At 47.3% G+C, this 17824-nt stretch overlaps 1 protein-coding gene across 9 annotated transcripts in view; it reads left to right on the top strand.

The window, feature by feature from the left end:
• sdk2b (sidekick cell adhesion molecule 2b) overlaps positions 1-17824 on the top strand; it is a 352080-nt gene that overhangs the window by 82914 nt on the left and 251342 nt on the right. The window lies entirely within an intron of this gene.

The following is a 17824-nucleotide window of genomic DNA, read 5'->3' as shown; positions in this document are numbered from 1 at the left end:
GTAAGAAGAGACACCGGTCAGACACCAGACGGGCCCATTAGTGTCCGTGTGTCCCCGTCAGGGTTCGTGTCGGAGGCCTCCGGGTCTGTGATGGGCTCATTATTCTCTGGCTTTTTGCGCGTAGCCTATAATTTCCTCATTAGGCTCCACATCACTGTGACACACACTCTCGTCTTAATTGCAGGCTAGTGACACACACACACACACACACACACACACACACACACACACACACACACACACACACTCGCAGCTCCTGTGATTAAACGTCACATGAACTTGAACCTTCAACCCGAACTTCAACCCAAGTTCTGGTCCCTGCTCCTTTGCCTTCATCATGACCATGATGCGTTCACGGCGGCACGTTCTTTTTTTCTTTTTTTTTTTTAATGAAGTTTATCACCGGGGTGTTTCTCTCTCCAGCTGTTCCACTGTTTACAAACGCGTTCTCTCCAGTTTGAACAGCGCGCATGCGATGAATATGTCATCAGAAGCCCAGCTGTTAAAAACGTTACTCTGATTAATAAGTACTAATTAATTAATCAGCCCGCTCCCTCGGAAATTAAACTTTGCCAAGCGCCGCAAAATAAACAGATGCATATTGATATGCAGCGGCTCGTGCGTGCGTGCGGGCGCGCATGCACGCGAGGCATTTAAAATGTTTGAGAATTAATTGGTTCTCTGAGAATTGTGCAGCCTGGTCTGTCTCTGTCTCTCTCTCTCTCTCTCTCTCTCTCTCTCTGTCTCTCTCTCTCTCTCTCTCTCTCTGTCTCTCTCTCTGTCTCTCTGTCTCTCTCTCTCTCTCTGTCTCTCTCTCTCTCTCTCTGTCTCTCTCTCTCTCTCTCTCTCTCTCTCTCTCTGTCTCTGTCTCTCTCTCTGTCTCTCTCTCTCTCTCTCTCTCTCTCTCTCTGTCTCTCTCTCTCTCTCTCTCTGTCTCTCTGTCTCTCTCTCTCTCTCTGTCTCTCTCTCTCTCTCTCTCTCTCTCTCTCTGTCTCTCTCTCTCTCTGTCTCTGTCTCTGTCTCTGTCTCTCTCTCTCTCTCTCTCTCTCTCTCTCTCTCTCTCCCCCCTGATGAGTGTGGCAGTGAGCAGATCTGATCTGGGAGCAGTGACTGTGTGCTTTCTGGTGCTCAGTGAAATAATCTCACCAGAGTCCTCAAATGTTCCTGTGGAGACCGAGCGTGCGTCTCTGGTGCCCAGCAGAGAGTCTACAGTAACCTCAGGCCCTCCCTCCTCCTCCTCCTCCTCCTCCTCCTCCTCCTCCTCCTCCCTTCTTCTTCTTTTTATTTATTTTTTATTCCTACCCCACGATTACGTCGCCCCTCGGGGTGTTTTCATATTTGTACAGTCGGCTGTTTCTTTCTCCAAATGATCTTATCATTAATGACATGTTTGTTTTTGTTTCGAGGGGAGCCAGCTGCTTTGGGAAAACGAACGTCGGTTGAATACAGATTCTGATAGACGAAGACGAAGTTTCGCTCTGATCTGAACGTCTCCACGTTTAGAGCAGAGCTGGGGGGGTCTGTGGTTACGGGCCTGGGTCCTTGGTCCATCTTGCAAAGTATTGTTGCAGTGAGGCTTGATCAGTATTTGTCCTCCTCTGTGCATCCTTGACAAGTTTGGAGGAGAAATCCAAACTCAGCGTGCATGCATGTGTTTTGAAGGTGCTGATTCGGGCGCTCCTGCTCTGCTCGCTGCCTCTCCACTCGGGGTAATTGTGATTCAGGTATCGCCGCCACAGTGAGGAGGGAGTATTACCTCTCTGGATAGACTCTAAGCCCTCGGTGGCGCTCACTCAATAATACAATGTAGGGAAGATGAAAAAAACAAACAAGGCAGATATCCATCATTCATGAGGGCACATCCTCGCGCCTGACATTTACAGGAGATTGATAACTCGGTGTGTCCGAGGGATTAAGAATCCTGACATTGTTGCTTCCTCTCTCCACACAACCGTTTCTCTCCTCGTCGCCTGTATCCGATCCTGGATCTCCTCCACGTTCCTTCCCGATGCGAGTTAAATGAAGAACACATTATTTACAGCAGTGGCCTGAGGAGAAGGCCTTGCTGTGTTTTTTTGCTGTGTTTGTGTGCATGAAGCAGTATGGCGTGCATGTGACTGGATGTGTTGAAGTTGTTTCGAGTGTCTCTCTCTCTCTCTCTCTCTCTCTGCTCAGTTCATCCAAGCAGCAGCCATCAGATTTCATTACGCGGCCGCTCCTGGGTCAAAAAAATGCAGGATTTAATTGGAGTCTCTTCGGACCGTTCGGAGTGCAGCTCATTGAAAGTGACCCCAGCGTGGGCCGCTCTCTCTTTTTCCAACGCGATGATTAAAGGACACGATGAGGCGAGTTGCGCGCCTTCTGGACGGACATGTCAGCCACCGCTCGCCACATTTTAATGACCAGTCTGTAGAAAACGGCTTTTTAACGACGGGCGAGCGTCCCTCCCTCCCTCCCCTCCCCATCAGAGCCGAGCGCTGTGACGTCTCGCTCCGAGGCGATGCTCATAATCTTCACTTCTTGTAGTTTTTGTATGTTGTCGTTCATCATCATTGTGCGGCGCAAAGAAAAAGAAACAGACGCTTCAGTTTTAATAAACATTCCTCAGCACCTGATTGATGTCTGGAAAATTTGCTCTCGGTCTGTCGGGCGCTGTGATGTTTTCATCTGAAGGGGGGGAGAAGCGTTCTGCATGTCAAACTGAGGCCCTCTAACGCTTAAACACCCTATTTTTGGTTCTGACACATGAGCACGCTCTCGGTTTTTCTTCCTTAAAGCATCAAAGAAAAAACAGGCCATCCTCTCAATTCATCGTGGATATTTTGTTCATGGTGACAGTTATAGGAGCTGTCTGCCTGTCCCACTGTTCACTTCCATTCATTTACTGAGGTCATGCCGAGACAATGCTGGGCTCGCCTGCTGGTTTTGTCATTTCTAACACGTCTATTTTGGAGCTCGGAGCAGCGGGGGACGACTCTATTGGAATGTCATGTTTTGGCGTACATACTTCGGCATCACTCAGTGTCTGCAGATTAGCTCGACTAGCTCCGGCTCGACTTTGGGAGCTTTAGACGGAGTTGAGGACTTCATTCTGTCAGAGGCGTGGCGCTCAGATTAACGTCCATAAGTAATGCTTGTGACAGGGTGTGGTGGTGGTGGGGGGGAGGAATCCGCTCTGTGTGGCGAGCGTGCACGACATGTTTGGAGCGCCGGCCTGTTTTTAGCTCGCTGTATTCGACATGGACCTTGACACAGTAAATGGAAATCAAGGACGCCATCTCCATTTTTAAGTCGGTTGCGAGGCTGGATTGAAATTTTCAGGCTGGAATGGAACAGTTAGGCAGGCAGCACCTCTCCACGGACTCAGAAGGAAAGCAAAAATTGGATGCTCTCTTATCACAGGCAACGAAATAGGGCACATAATCACAGATAGATAGATGTGCAGCGGAAATGTTTGGTGACTGAGTCAATGGCTTTCAGATGGAGAGATGGAAGCTGCAGTTGCTCGTGACGGTGTCAGAACGTGGAAGACCAACATGAGAGAGGGAAAAGGTTAGATATCGATATATCAGCAGGTGAACAAACATTTCAAAGTGCGTTGGGCTGATGGCTGACAGTCATCGACTACTGAGCCCTTTACCGTCGTAACATCAGGATTTAAAAGGCACTAAGAGTAGTTTGTCTTCTCAGAGTTGCTGTAACTCGACCGATGCAGCGAATCGAAGACACCGCGACGTGTGGGCTTCCTTCTCTCTGGGCTCAGCTTCCTCCGTATAGCTAGCCGGTTCACTTTGTTGCTTTCTGAGGCTGAACACAGCTAAGTGACGGACTAGTCGTGCAGAGATAAGAGCCTTTTAAACCTGGCAACGGTGTGTATGATGGACACTCGCCAGGTGGGGGAAACAACGGTGACTACAGTCATATGCTAATGAGCAAATTCCAGCCTGAGTGCAACTCCAACTCTTACCTTTTCCAGGATTATAACGTTGGTCATACTTTGGCCAACATGTCTGCCGACACTGACATGTCAGTTTGCTCTCGTCTTTTGTGTCCTTGCCGTGACGTTGGTTCTCTCAGAGGTCAGAAACTTGTGCCATCGAGACGTCCTGCTGGCGTTTGTGTTGTTGTGTCGTGTCTTGGGGGTTTTTTCACTTGAGACCTTGAGAGGCGAGTCTCCAGTAACACCGACAGCAGATCTCTGCAGCGCAAATCAAGGTTATTGATCAAAGCCACCTTTGATCCCTGAAACGAGGCACTCCTCCATCAGACGCCAACACCCGAGCGTTCGTTTAAAGATTATTTCAGACTAACGTGGTACATTTGTCCAAATCCACACAAAGATAACCGCGTGATTTCACGGAGACAGCGTGGCTGACGATGTCTCCAGACCACAAATGCCCTGATTTGTTGCACGTCTTAATTGACAGACTGGGGATCTCCGCCGCCTTGTAGCAGCTGTGCACTCAAAAAGGAAAAACACACACAAAAAAAAATAGGGAGGCTGTCCCAGATCCCTGCAGCCAGCGCTTTGGCAAAAGGTCACAACATATCGCTTTTAGTATTCAGGGCTGGCGAGAATAAAAAAAAACCAACTCATGGTCAGAATCCAGTGATAGATTTCTCCGAGGGATGTCTGGAGTTTTCACTGTGCTACGTTCAATAAAACAAAACTTCCCACCCAAGGTCTCTTGTAGTGGCAAGTCCAAGAGAGAGTCGGCGTAACTGAAGGAGCTTTTTGTTTTTCCTCTCTAGAAAACACGTCAGGACCTCTTGTCAGTTCAGGATGTATTTATTGATCTTTGCCCCCTTTTTCCCCACCGATACCAGCCAATGAGATCAAGAGGATTTAGATTTCTAAACATTTGCAGTTTAAAAAAGCAAAAGAATGACGACACACTGGCCGACTCTGGTGTTCTTTAACCACATTTCTACTATGTATTCTCTGTTTAGTACATCTGTGGTCAAAGGTGAAGCCTCCAGATGATTGGAATGAATCTAAAACCATCTGATCAGTGAACTTCTCACCTATTGACGGCCTTGAACGCAGCTCCTGGATGTACAGACCTGCCTTCCACAGCACGATAATAGAGACATATATACTGATAATATCACTAAAGGTATGTTTCTGTTGTCATTCTGACAGCTTTGTTGAAACACCCCCCTAAGAAAAAGAAAAAAAATAAGAAGGAACTTGCGTGCATCAATCTGCATAAATCGCAGCATCATTTGTATTTGCATAATAATACTCCTTTGCTCATTATTAATGTGGGTTTATGACAGGAAAGTGTCATCATCGCGTCTTCAGAGCTGCAGCCACTGTCGGAGCCCTCGCTGGCCTCATTTTCTACTTTGTGAAGACTCCTGCTTTTGTGCAGGCTGTAAATGTGTGAGGAGGGGAGGGAGGGGAAGCACGGCGACGTGTGAATATGTGTCACGCTTTTTATTTTTTGTCTCAAGCTTTTATCAAGGTTTAATCTTCGCAGCAACTTCCTGCCAAACTCAGCGGGATTTTTCCCTGCATTTGGTTTGCTGCGTGATATCACTCAAATCGTCTGAATGTATCGGATAATCTCTCGTATTTAAGGCATCAAAAAGACACGTTGTTCGAGAGCCTGCAGACAAAAGCGACCTGGGCTGAATACGCAAGGTTCCCTGTGATGCTTCCTAAATGATTCCCCCCTTTTTCCCCCCACAGGTGAACACGCCTCATTTTAAACGCGCTTCAAACGCAGATGAATTGCTTAAGAACCTGAAAAGTTGGTTTCCAGCTGGGACCATAAAATAGCAGATTTTCCTTGACCTGAAGTGCGAACCGTGACGGTATCATAAAGTGTGTTGGGTCGGAATAGAGAGGATTGAAAAGGACACTCGACTTTCATCCGCGTCTTCTCTGGCTTTATATTTAGTAGTCGGTCTTTGCTTTGGAGGATACGGAACAGAAGTGTGACTCGCCATCTTACCACTACTATTTACTTCTTGTCGTGCATTGCGCAACAACCCTCCGTTGATGGTGCGTCCTTGATTACAATGGTTCCTCTCCAAACTGGTGCTTTCCAAGAAATCCTGATTGGAGCAGATTCAGGAACCGCCAAGCTAATTTGTTGTGAGAGGAAGAGGAGCAGTGTAGGATGAAGGATTCAAGGCTCTGATTCTGGTTGCCAGAGCATGAAAGTCAGATCACGTTCAGACTGAAATAACGCAGCACGCTCGCTCATTTGTATGTAGCTGGTCTGTCCAAAAAAAACCCAAAAAAAACCTCAGGGTCATCCGGTAAACATGGCGAGCAAGATGGTACGATGGCCAATGTGATGTGAGGAGAAAGAAACACGCCTCAGTAGACCATCAATGACATCATGTATGGTTAAAATGCTTAAAAACGTTCCCTTCCAGGCTCTTTTTGGAGAGAACCTAATCAAAAATGTTAAAAAACAACTCTTGCATAATTACTTTACTGCAACACGCAAACATAAAGTCGGCCTAACGTCGTCGCAGATGACATAAAGTTGGTTCCGCCTTCTAGGGTCCTTCCAGGTGACACCGGTGCAGATAATCAACGCCATTTCACAGCGATCTCGTTCACTAACCAGATTTTCCTCCCGCTCCAAATTCCCTCATTGGCATGCAGGCCGCTGTTCATTTTCCCCTCTCTCTCATCTCACGGAGCACATTCTAAGAACTTTAATCCCGAAATGTTTCAGCCAGTGCCGCTCGCTTTTGAAACACCAGTTATGCAACCACCGCCAGAAAAATGACTGTTGGATTGAAAAGGAGAAAAGGTTTAGAATTGTACTTTATCTTTTTTTTTTTTTTTTTGTCTCGTCTGAGCGCCCGTGCAGTCCTAACAGTTTGACCAGTACAAGAATTGTTGGGCTGAGGCGATGATGAAGCAGCCGTTTTCTTTTTAAGCTCGCCGTGTCTGGAACATGGCACAAAGGAGTCTGGTCGGAGTGTGCCAGCGCCGTCCTATTTGTCTTTGCATGGTTATTAATTTGGGCTCTGGGCTCTGTGGACTGGGAAAAGAGGCCATCCGGGCCAGCTGGGAATTCTCACTATGCACACAGATGGACAGGGGTCAATGCTAAAGGACCTGTTGGAGTCCGTCTCAATGAAAACAGAGCGACCGCTTGTCTCTATTTTGGCTTCAGCTGTGACAGTCTGATGTTAATTGTTGGGCTATATATCCTAATTGGGGCTCTGGCCGAGGTGGATTATAGTTTTGTTGATTGTCCTTTTTCTCTCCGACAGTCTTAAACTGCTCCTTTGATCATCCCGCTGAGTATTTGGGCCACGCTGGCTCGTTGCTGAGGAGTTAATGCTCCATCTGAGGCTGAGCGCACGTCTTCCTGTACAGTTTGTCTTACATTTATGGGGAGAATAAATCTATCTGCAAAGGCTAAAGCATGTACGTTTTGCACATTTTTACTCAAAGGTGGTAGTATTTATCCTTTGAGGAACAGTAAGGAGAACACTGATAGCTTACATGTGTATTGTGCTCGGCTTTTAAGAGCAACAAAGCATTTTTTTTTTCTCCCCCTTTTGAAGCTGCTGCTGCTGCTGCTTTCCATCTGCACTGCTGTGTGTGTGTGTGTTTCACAACCGTAAAGCTTTGGCCTGACAAAGGTTTTAGCGCCGAGAATGGATTGAAGGGTTTACAGCGGGGCGTTCCACCTTGTTTTAATATCGCCGCGGTGAAAAGCGCATCCCGCGTTTCCATATCTGCTGAGCAGACCCACGGCTCTGCGCTGCCAAATTAGCACCTGGAGGAACTCTGCACTTTAACGCCGCACTTCAGACGCACAGCTGCACGGCGACTAGCAACGAGCGCAGTCCGCTCCTCAGCATGCCCTTGAAAGTGGGCTCCGAAATGACCTCTAAAAAAATAATAAGCCCGAGGTTGGGATGCGATTATGGACTTGAACTTTTCCCTCTCTCTCTCTCTCTAAGAGGGCCATTATGCATGCTGCGACAGGCGGGGGGAGGGGAGGGGAGGGGGGGCCGGAGTCAAGGCTTGTTTACCGGCATCATCCATTCGTCTGGCTAGATGGAAATGAGTGTGGACCACGGAGTGACACGAGCTTCAGGAAGCCGCCAAACCTGACTCACTCATGCGGATCCTTGTGTGTTTATAATAGAAAAGCACTCAGATTGGCCGGGGGCTCGGGAAACCACCCCTGAACCCTGTAATTGCTGTTCCCTGGAGGAGGTGTTTGGTGTGTGTGTGTGTGTGTGAGTCTGCAGGTGGACTGTGAATTTGTGCGCATATATATATGTGGGTGTGTGTGCCTGTCTACAAGTGGCCGGTCCAAGCCCATGGGGCAGCAGTCCTTTAGCTATCATCATGTCCCTGACAGGCTGCTACACACTGGGCTCCCCCCGGGGGTTTTAACAATCTCCCTGCAGGGCTGGACGATCAAAAAAAAAAACCCAAAAAACCCCAAAAAACCCTGCAACTAGTTTGTGGAGTTCATGACGGGGCATTAGATTGAAAATGCCCAGAGTCATATTGTGAATTAGAATGGATCAGCCCTTAACCGCTCCGTTTTTCTGCCTGGTTTGGTACCACTGGCATGATTCTCCCTCCTGAAGACGCCGGATGACAAGCGAATCAATTTAATGGCTTAGATAGGGGACGGCGGAGGGCTTGATCGATTCTGACAATCACGCCATCTTTAACAGACATCTCATCAAAGCCCCATTCCCTTTTTTTTTTTTTTCCTCGCCATCCCATTACCCATCTATCCACCACTTGGATCCGCTGCCTATTTCACCCATCCCATGCAGGAATAATGGGGCCCTCACCCCCAGTTGGATTAATCAGCCATAACCATATGCTACCGTGTGCAATTACGCTGCAATTTTGACCAAGGGAAACAGCTGTTGCCATTTGAAAGGGTGGAATAAGATTGTAATTGCCTTAACTTTGATTTGTGAGGTGCTTTGATTTGATGAGAGAACACATTTTTATGCTTTACATAATAATAACGCGGAATGAAGAGAACTATTAGAACATGAGACTTTCCCCTCCGCTTCCAGCGACCATTTGCATGCAGAGGATAACCTTGCTGTTATGAGCTATTACTCACACATTAGAGAAGGAACGACTGTGTTTATTCATTTGGGTTCGAATGAGCTTTCTATTTTCGGAGGCTATGTTTTAGATTCAACCGTCTAATGACATTTAAATGTATTTATGCACGGCGGCGCCTCCACATTTCGATACAGGATGCTCTCTCTCTCTCTCTTTACGATCCCTCAGGTAAGACAGTCGCATTGAATGTGATGTTTGCTGAAATCCTTTTCACCTCGGCGTCGCATCCGTCTCCTCCGCCGGCCCGTCTTGTTTACACACTCGTCTTTTTAACAGTTTTTTTTTTTTCAGATTTTGATGAGAAAACCTGTCCGAAAGCGTAGGTGCCGCGATGCATTCGTGATCACGCACAAGCATCCTGGAATAAGAGTCTGTGGGACTCGAATGTTGATGTGGAGGTACACACCTGATCGGGTTCAATAAATATCATGTCAGATTTGTCCCGTTTGAGAGATCTGGGACTGATGTGGGTCCAATATTCAATGAAAATAAGTGGACAAAGCCCGAGAAAGTCCAGAGCTTCCCTTCATCCTTGCACAACTTTGGTTGCACCTGTCTCAGACTTGTCTCAGGTGATCTGACTTCAAATGCATCTTGTATTTGTACTACAGTAAAACTCAGAATACAATCTGAGTAATCGCCTGAGCTTGGAAAACCCATCGAGCCCAGATCTCAAACTAGTCTGCACTCAGGGCTTAGACCAGTGGTGTCAAACTGATCCAAATCAGGTGTGTTCTTGCTTGGTTGGAATGAAAACCTGCAGCCACATGGCCCTTTACTGGATCAGTTTGACACCACTGGCTTAGACGCACCATTTGATGGACTCTGTTAACAAACGGATTCGCTTCAGATCTCCAGTGATCGTGTCCTCCAGTTAAACAGCGGATAGATTTGGGAGGATGATAGTTAAAGTGGAAACCCGATGGAACCGTAAATGAAATGCGGTCTGACAGTTAAATTGGAAGCGTGGTGTTAGCCGTAATGGAAGCGACCGGACGTCACAGTCCGGCGTGTTGAGGACTGTGAGGAAGATTCTTGGTGGATCTTTGATTTTTCCAACCCCATTTTTTTCCCACTTGTCACAGAGCAGACAGCACACGAGACGCTGTTTGAATTTTTCATATGACCGGCAATTACTGGCTTTCTCTTTTCTGGAGCTTTTTTTTTAAAGAAGGAATCCACTGAATGATGCATCTGTTTCTCTGCAGTTGTTAAGACTTTTTCTCTGTCTTTGTGTAATTAGCCACAGAATGAACTTTGCACTGATTGAGAGCTACAAACACGTGAATGTAATAATGAGATGTCTTTTCTCTGTGCTTCAGCTGTGTGAGGGTGATATTTCCTCCTTTTGGTTTTTTTTTTTAGCGTTGTGATAAACCACTGCTCCCCAGCATCGCTTTGAAAGCTCGTGGGCCAGTCTCGAGAGATTTCAGGCTCGGTTCCTTCAATAGAAAACATCTCCGAGAAGAGAGTGTCTCTCTTTTTTGTATTTCCACATTGATCGCGGACTTCTGTGATAACGCTTTTGAAGAATTCCTTTTGACTGCTGCCGAACATCATGTGAACACTGAGCACTATTCAGATGATTTGTTTTTGTTGTTAGCAGATGTACTTCACTAACGACTTCTTCGAGCGTGATAGCACCGATCACGCGGCTGATCATTAAAAGCTTCTTCATCCGTTGAACACTTCTGCTACTTTAGTCTGAGCGGCGTGCGAGCGAGGCCCGTCGTCCTCTGGAGGCGTTCGTTCACAGCTCCTCTGCACTGAACACTAAATGCAGATTTGTTACATTAACATCTTGATTATCGTTTGCTTGGATGCATTTCACACACGACCAAGTCACTTAACACCCTTAACAGTCTCCTTAATGAGAATGACCTGCTGATAATGGAAGGTGACGGAGTGAGATGGATGTTTGGACGCGGGGCTTTGACCCGCGGCGTTACTTTAAGCTCGACCTCCGCTCGGCCGCGCTCGCAGGTTTAGCCTTCAAGGATGCGACGTCCGCTCGCACACACATGCGCCGGCCTTCCTGTCCTCGGTGTGTGTTAGTCACACAAAGATAATCACTCTCTGGGAGCCGAGCAGAACAGGCGGGAAGTGCTCCATCCATCTTGATTTGTCAATAGTTACAATTTTAATTACACCTGAGTGCTGTCAGCCTGCCAAGCTGGGCGGGGAGCATCGATTCGCTCCAGCTAATTGATTAATTGCTGTGTTCAAGGGGGGCAGTTTTCGTTCCGCCCCCCCATCTCTTATTTTGCCGTACCTTCATTTTCTCTTCCTGTGTGTTGAGGTCTCACCTGCAGCCGGAGTGAGTGTTGTGTGGAATAAGTGGGGACGCTTGTAAAGACGACCTGCCATATTTTACAGCATATTCAGGAGAAGGTGGGAGGTTATTGTTAACGTAGAGCCGTAGGTACGAGCACCAGTCTGAGGTAAAGCCTGCAGCTCATCACCGCAGCCATTATGTGACAGTTAACAGGGGGCGAGAAAGTTGGAGGCACAGCTGCCAGAGTCCCTTTGCTGGAAAAAAAACTGTGGCTTAAAATTTGTGTGGCCGTTTTTCAAATGTCTCAACTGTCTGGTGGAACGTGCTCCTGCTTTTTTAAATGCCATTTTTAGAAGACAATACACACCAGTGACCGCAGGAGTGTGGAGTGGATCGGCTCGCCAGCCGCCACCGTCTCTGAATCTTCCCCTCCCTCCTGGCAGAAGTCTTTAAACCTCTCGTAAAATGACAGAAGTCTGGAGCTGCTGTGTATCACAGTCAAGCAGGCTGCCTGCCTCCACACCTTCAGTGTGCATGAAATGAGGCAGCTTGAAAGGCTAATTTCCCATCTTTTAAAAAAAAAACAACCCAAACCATAACTGTAGTTGTTTAAAGGTGCAGTGTGCACGAGAAGTCAAACAATTAGCTCAAAACATTCAAGAGGAATCAAAAGAATGTGATGAAACCACAGTTTTGTTTTTTTCTACTGAAGTTAGCATGCTAACCAGCTAGCCCCAAAGCTCCTCTTAGTCTGGCTAACTGCACGGCTGTCTCAGCTAACAAGCTAGCAGTGGCTAAAGTCATGGATGTATAAGAAGAATACAGTTAGCAGATCCTCTGGTGATATGCTGTCCCATACGGTCACACGGTGTGAATCCCAGCTCTGTCATTTGAAATATTTACGCTCAGTGTGTGGGCTTCCTTTCCACGGAGGGTTAATGAGTGTTTTGACAGTGTTTGGTTTGTCTCGGCCCGTCAGAGTTACAGCAGTCATGGTGACTAACAGAAACACAGGAACTGACTGCGATCGTGTGTCACCCAGAGTTTATATTGTGGGATACGTCAAAAAAGTCCAGAAGGAAACACTGTAGCTGTGTTTAAAGTAGAGTTTAAACACGTGATTATTGAGCAGAACACAGTAGCTGAGGTGATTATTTACTCGTGATTGTTTGATCCTCCATCAGTTCTCCACTTTGGGTTCCACTCTGGTTTTCTCTCCACCAGAACGTGTGTTGAATCTCTCCGTCTGTCGATTCTCTGCATGACATGCTTCGGAGGAAAAATCTTCGGTTTTGAGTACAGAGCTCTGACATTCAACGCTTCAGATTCAGTTCGGTGAATGATAAATGTGGCGTATCACAATCGTGTAGTCCATTTATCGTCCGGCACGCAGGAGTCAGTTACTCACAGGTAACAGAGGAGCACTCGTGTCGCTCGACTCACCGATGTGCCTTCCAGGAACGGTTAGCGAAAGGTTGTCCTCGCTCACAACAGACTTACGACGTGCAGGCATTTTGTTCTGAGAAGTGACGGATATAATGTTAATTACACAACAAAGACAGAGACGAGTGAAGTCCCTCACCGCTCACTCCGCGGTGGTGAAACGCAGTCGGAGAAGGAAACGATGAAGAAAAAGGGTTTTTTCTTGTGATGGCCAATTTCTTCTTCCGTCTTTCATTCCCTCCTGAAGCTGCAGAAATACAACACAACCTACGCACAGGTTGGCTGTCTCATGATGCCTACACACACACACACACACACACACACACACACACACACACACACACACCGCTGCATGAAAAGCCGCGGGGTCTTATTCTTGTGAACGCTATCTGACAAAAAATAAAACAGACACACAAAGGCAGAGTTGCTGCAACACTTCCCCTCCATGGCGGTAAGCACAGACAAGCAGCACTGTTTCACTCCCCATCTGTTTCTTTCTTCTCCGCTGGGATCCAGGAAGTGATTGTGCGAGGATGCAGCGGTCTTGTTACAGAGCAGGAGGAAATGAAGGCCCAACACTTACCGGGCCAGAGAAGAGTGAAAAACTCTGTTTCTGTGAGTTGCTGGCAGACGTGGATGTGTGTGACTGGAGCTGTGTGGTGTGACGAGTTTTCTGTGAGCTCTAACTGAACACTGACATTTTCAGGAATATATTTTTTTTTGTTGTTGTTGTTGCCATTTTACCCACCGACAGATGAGAAGATTGATATCTCGCAGCGGAGGGTTTGGGTTTGTTACGTAAATGTCCTACATAGAAAAGGTGCTGTCTTCTAAAATATCACTTGTAGATTATTTTTTATATATTTAATGCTGCTGAATAATTTATGTCGCCACATACAGAAGAACACAAACTGTGAGGGGAAGTTTGAGATTCTAGAAATCACTCAATCTTGGTGGGAAGTTGAAAAAGCTCTTCTCTACTTTAACATTCACTGTGCAGCTACACGAAATCACATCGTGGCCGAGCGCAACATCCCACATCGCAGAAGCTCAGACTGTCTTTGACAAAGGTCAAGTGTGTGACAGAACAGCATCATAATGAAGTTCTGTGGGACCCACAAATCTTCTTCTCCAGATGGAAGAAAATACGGTTGTTTGGAGCCACGTTATCGTGATTTTAATCTTTTGACTCATGAATCACACTGCAGTCGTCCTGATTCTCTCGGCCACAACGACCACTGAATATTATAAAGTGCATGTTTAAATAGGTTAAAAACACATCATACAGCGTGTTAATGCACGTATTCTTGCACCATCTTGGATCGGACCAGTGAGATGATTGCAGTTGTTGGAAACGATGATGTTTAGAGAAGCAGGACGCCTCTGCAGCCTGAACATCATCACCACCAATCTGCAGAGCGTTGATGATATCAGTGGCCGCTGCACCACAAGATGGAGTCCACATCCTCAACGCTCAGTCAGAAAACTGTTTCTGTACAGCCCCGTGTTTTAGCAGACAATTAATTTAATCCCTGAACCTTTAATGCTAAGCTGAATTCATCATGCCGCCTCAGCCCCAGAAATCAAAGATCTTTTTTTTAGCAAATAAGAAAATCTATTTGGAATTCTATCTGACGGCGGCTGAAGGAGAGAGCAGCAGGAGCTCAGCTAAAATTGAACATTTCGGTTTGCTTAAAAGAGAATAAATCATCGGGTCTCTGAACTGTAACTTTGGCTCGTGTTGCCGTTTGCTCCTCGTTCTCCTCGCCGCCTCTCGCTGCAGAGTGGCGGTTCTGAGACGGTGTTTGGATGAGAAGCAGGCAAGTTGACCGCTCGCTTTTTTTTTTTTTTTTCCCTGCCTGCCTCCACAAACATTACAAACTCCATCAGCCGTCGATGAGTGACTCACAGCGGGGGGGAAACGATTCCACGGCACGAGTCTCACGCTGTCTCTCAGCTGGTGTCGGTTGAGAAATACCTCTAACGCCTGATCCATCTGCTCCTTCCAACCTTTTGTGTTGTTAATACGTGAGATAAAAAAACCTTTGCAATAGGAATGCAGTTAGTTGCCGGCAAACTTTTGTGCCTCCTTCAAGCCTTTAGAGCTAAACTTGCCTTAACTTGCTCCTGACCTATGAGATGAAATCCACACTGATGTTGCTCCGTCGTAGGTTGCAAACTTTTTTTTTTCTTTCTAGATTTCTCGGATGATGTTTGCAGGAGGATTACCTCTCTGCTCCACCACAGAAGCTGCCTCCATTTTTTTTTTTTCCGTGCACACATATTCCTTATCTGCTCTTTTTTCAAACGTTGCTGCTGGTAACCTTTTGCTCCTCCAGCCGAGGGGAGACGGGAGACCATTTTGTTGCAGAACGCCACCTTAAAGCCTTAAAAGTGAATTCTCTCTCCTGATCAATGATTCAGCCCTGCTCATTGTGGATTCAGCAGTGGCCATGAACAGATTTAGATGCAGTGCTCTGGTTAGATATCTCCTCACAACTGTCACTGCTTGGCCTCTGCAGCTGCCGCCTTGCCCCTCAGGTGCACACACACACACACACCCACACACACACACGCAGGCCTTGATCTTTTGACCCACCGAGCCTTGTCAGATCCCCCCCAAAAATAGATCTGGACCCACGGCCGGTGAAGTCAGATGCGCTCGCTCGGTCCTGTCAGAGGATTTGGTGGTTGGCTGCGATGATGTGCCGACTGACAAACACAAACAGGCCGTCTGATGCTGTGCTAACAGAGTTCTTACGGGACTCCTCTCCGCCTCGCACCGCTCTCTCCCTGACTGACTGACACTCGATCCTCTGTTATCACTGGCAGAGGAGGCTTTGAAATTTGATTGACAGCCATGATGAGAAAACGCCTCTCAGGCTGTATGCAGAGGGGAAGGTGCAGGCTGGACCGACCGACGTGCTGCGGGTCGTCTCCAGCAGAACCTGGTCCTGTTGCCCAGCCGGAGCTCGCGGGGCGGCTGTGAGAGCCTCCTCTGCAGGTACAGCCGGGCCGAGGAGAACCGGTTTGATTTTGTTTTGTTTCTTTTTTTTGTTATTTGCCTGAAGGCACCGCTCTCCTCCATCCATCTCTTTCTTGTTTTTTAATGGAGGTAGCAATTCTTCCTCCCTCCTTCACTCCTCCTCGCCCCGCTTCTCTCCTCTTTCTTTGCAGCGAGCTCTGAGGGATGAGGAGGCGAAGAGGGAAGATCAAAGAGAGCCCGCACACTCTGCCCTCCGATATCATTAGGCGATCTCTGATGGCATTATTATACTTTCTGCCGTGCGCGTGTCTGTGTGATTTTCTCTCTGTGTGTCTTTTCTATTTCCATCCTTGCTGGAGTGAATGCGTGCCTGTGTGGCCGTACGTGCCTCGCCTTCCTCTGGCACGGAGCCCGGCGCTGCCGTCGGGCCGCGCCGCCATCAGCCCCTTTCATATTGAGCAAGACGTCCAAGCTCCCCTCCAGCGCAGTGCATGAGGGAGCTGCCCTCTGTTTGATGTCACTTCTGTTTTGCTCTGATCTTCCTCCACCAAAAAGCCTCACAGCAGCACAGACGCACACGGCAGTGGAGATAATGGAGAAGCACTGTGACGGGGAAATATCTGGAGCGTGCAGGTGCAGGGGTCTCAAACCACGCGCTGCATCAAAGCTCACCTCTGCCGCCTTTTCCCGCACCAACCGAGGCCGTCGCTCGTTTATTTTGTTATCATCATCATCATCAGGTCTCTTTATGAATACGCCGCCCAAACACCAGATAACTATTGTTGCAGTTGTGCAGCACATTTCTTCACTGCAACACAGTTTTCTCGAGTTGTTTCAGACTCCTTCGCTGGCTGTGTTAGTTGCGATGAAGGAATATGTCCCCGACTGAATAGAATTTTGGACGACAATGAAATCGCCCCGAGGCACCGAAGCATACGCTGCACCGGGCTTCATCTACACGCACGGTGCCGGTTAGTAGGATCAATTTGTTGTTGTTTTTTTGCTCTCTTCTGGTAATTTGTTGATAATAATTTAAACATAAAAGAATGCCGGTGCACGCCTTTGACAGTGAATTGATTCAGGACACGTCTCGCTCACTGGAAACCATCTCACGACACGTGTGTGTGTGTGTGTGTGTGTGTGTGTGTGTGTGTGTTTGTGCACAGGTTGTCTTTTTGCTTTCTTAAGCCCAGAACAAAACATTGGCACTGTTTTCTGTTTCTGCAAACCACAGATGCATTCACATTTGCATAGGCATATATTAATATATCTGTCTCGTGTCTCACACCACGTTCACGTCGTGTGTTTGTGAGCTGACGTCCACTTCTGGAGATGGAGGAGATGGACGTGGACATACAGCCGCTGCTCAAAGCTGCATGTTAAATGTTGTAATCATGGCAACATTTGATGTTGTTGACATGGTGTTGGGACAGTTTGAAGTGGATTTTGTGCCTAAACCTCAACTAGAACCAAACAAGTGGAGATGAAGATGGAACCTATATGAAAATATGCATTGCCAACATTTATTCTGGTGGTTTCATCACCTTCTTTGCATGAATCTCACCTTCTTCATCGACTTTGCATATAGATGTAGTACGTAGTCGTATGTTTGTCCCTGTTGCATAATGCATCGCGGCTTCCCATGTGATACATTTCATATTTCCTTCATGTTTTCCACCACATCGGATGTATGCATTTCAAATGGCCTCCTGCCAGAGATGTGATATCACTGCAGGTGACATGTATGAACTGAAATGAAAAGCCGCTGCATTTCTCAAGCGGTTTGTCTGAGTTGAACATGCGTGATGGTAATATCGCAGGACTTGTCATGTCCTGGACCCACTTTTCCACCACTGCTCCTGTATTTCTGGATGCTGAGCCCTCCCAGCAACGTGCTGAGTCCTCACTTCCGCCCACACAACTCCGAATGTGTTACTGCTCGCTGGTGGAGGAGGAGGAGTGTGATTTTGGCCGATGGAGTAGATGCCGTATAAGGCAAACACTGACAACAGGTGTCAGCGGGGCCGTTAGT

Source organism: Acanthopagrus latus, chromosome 20 (genome assembly GCF_904848185.1).
Source record: "Acanthopagrus latus isolate v.2019 chromosome 20, fAcaLat1.1, whole genome shotgun sequence".
NCBI lineage: Eukaryota > Metazoa > Chordata > Actinopteri > Spariformes > Sparidae > Acanthopagrus > Acanthopagrus latus.
This window is presented reverse-complemented; position numbering and strand designations above follow the sequence as displayed.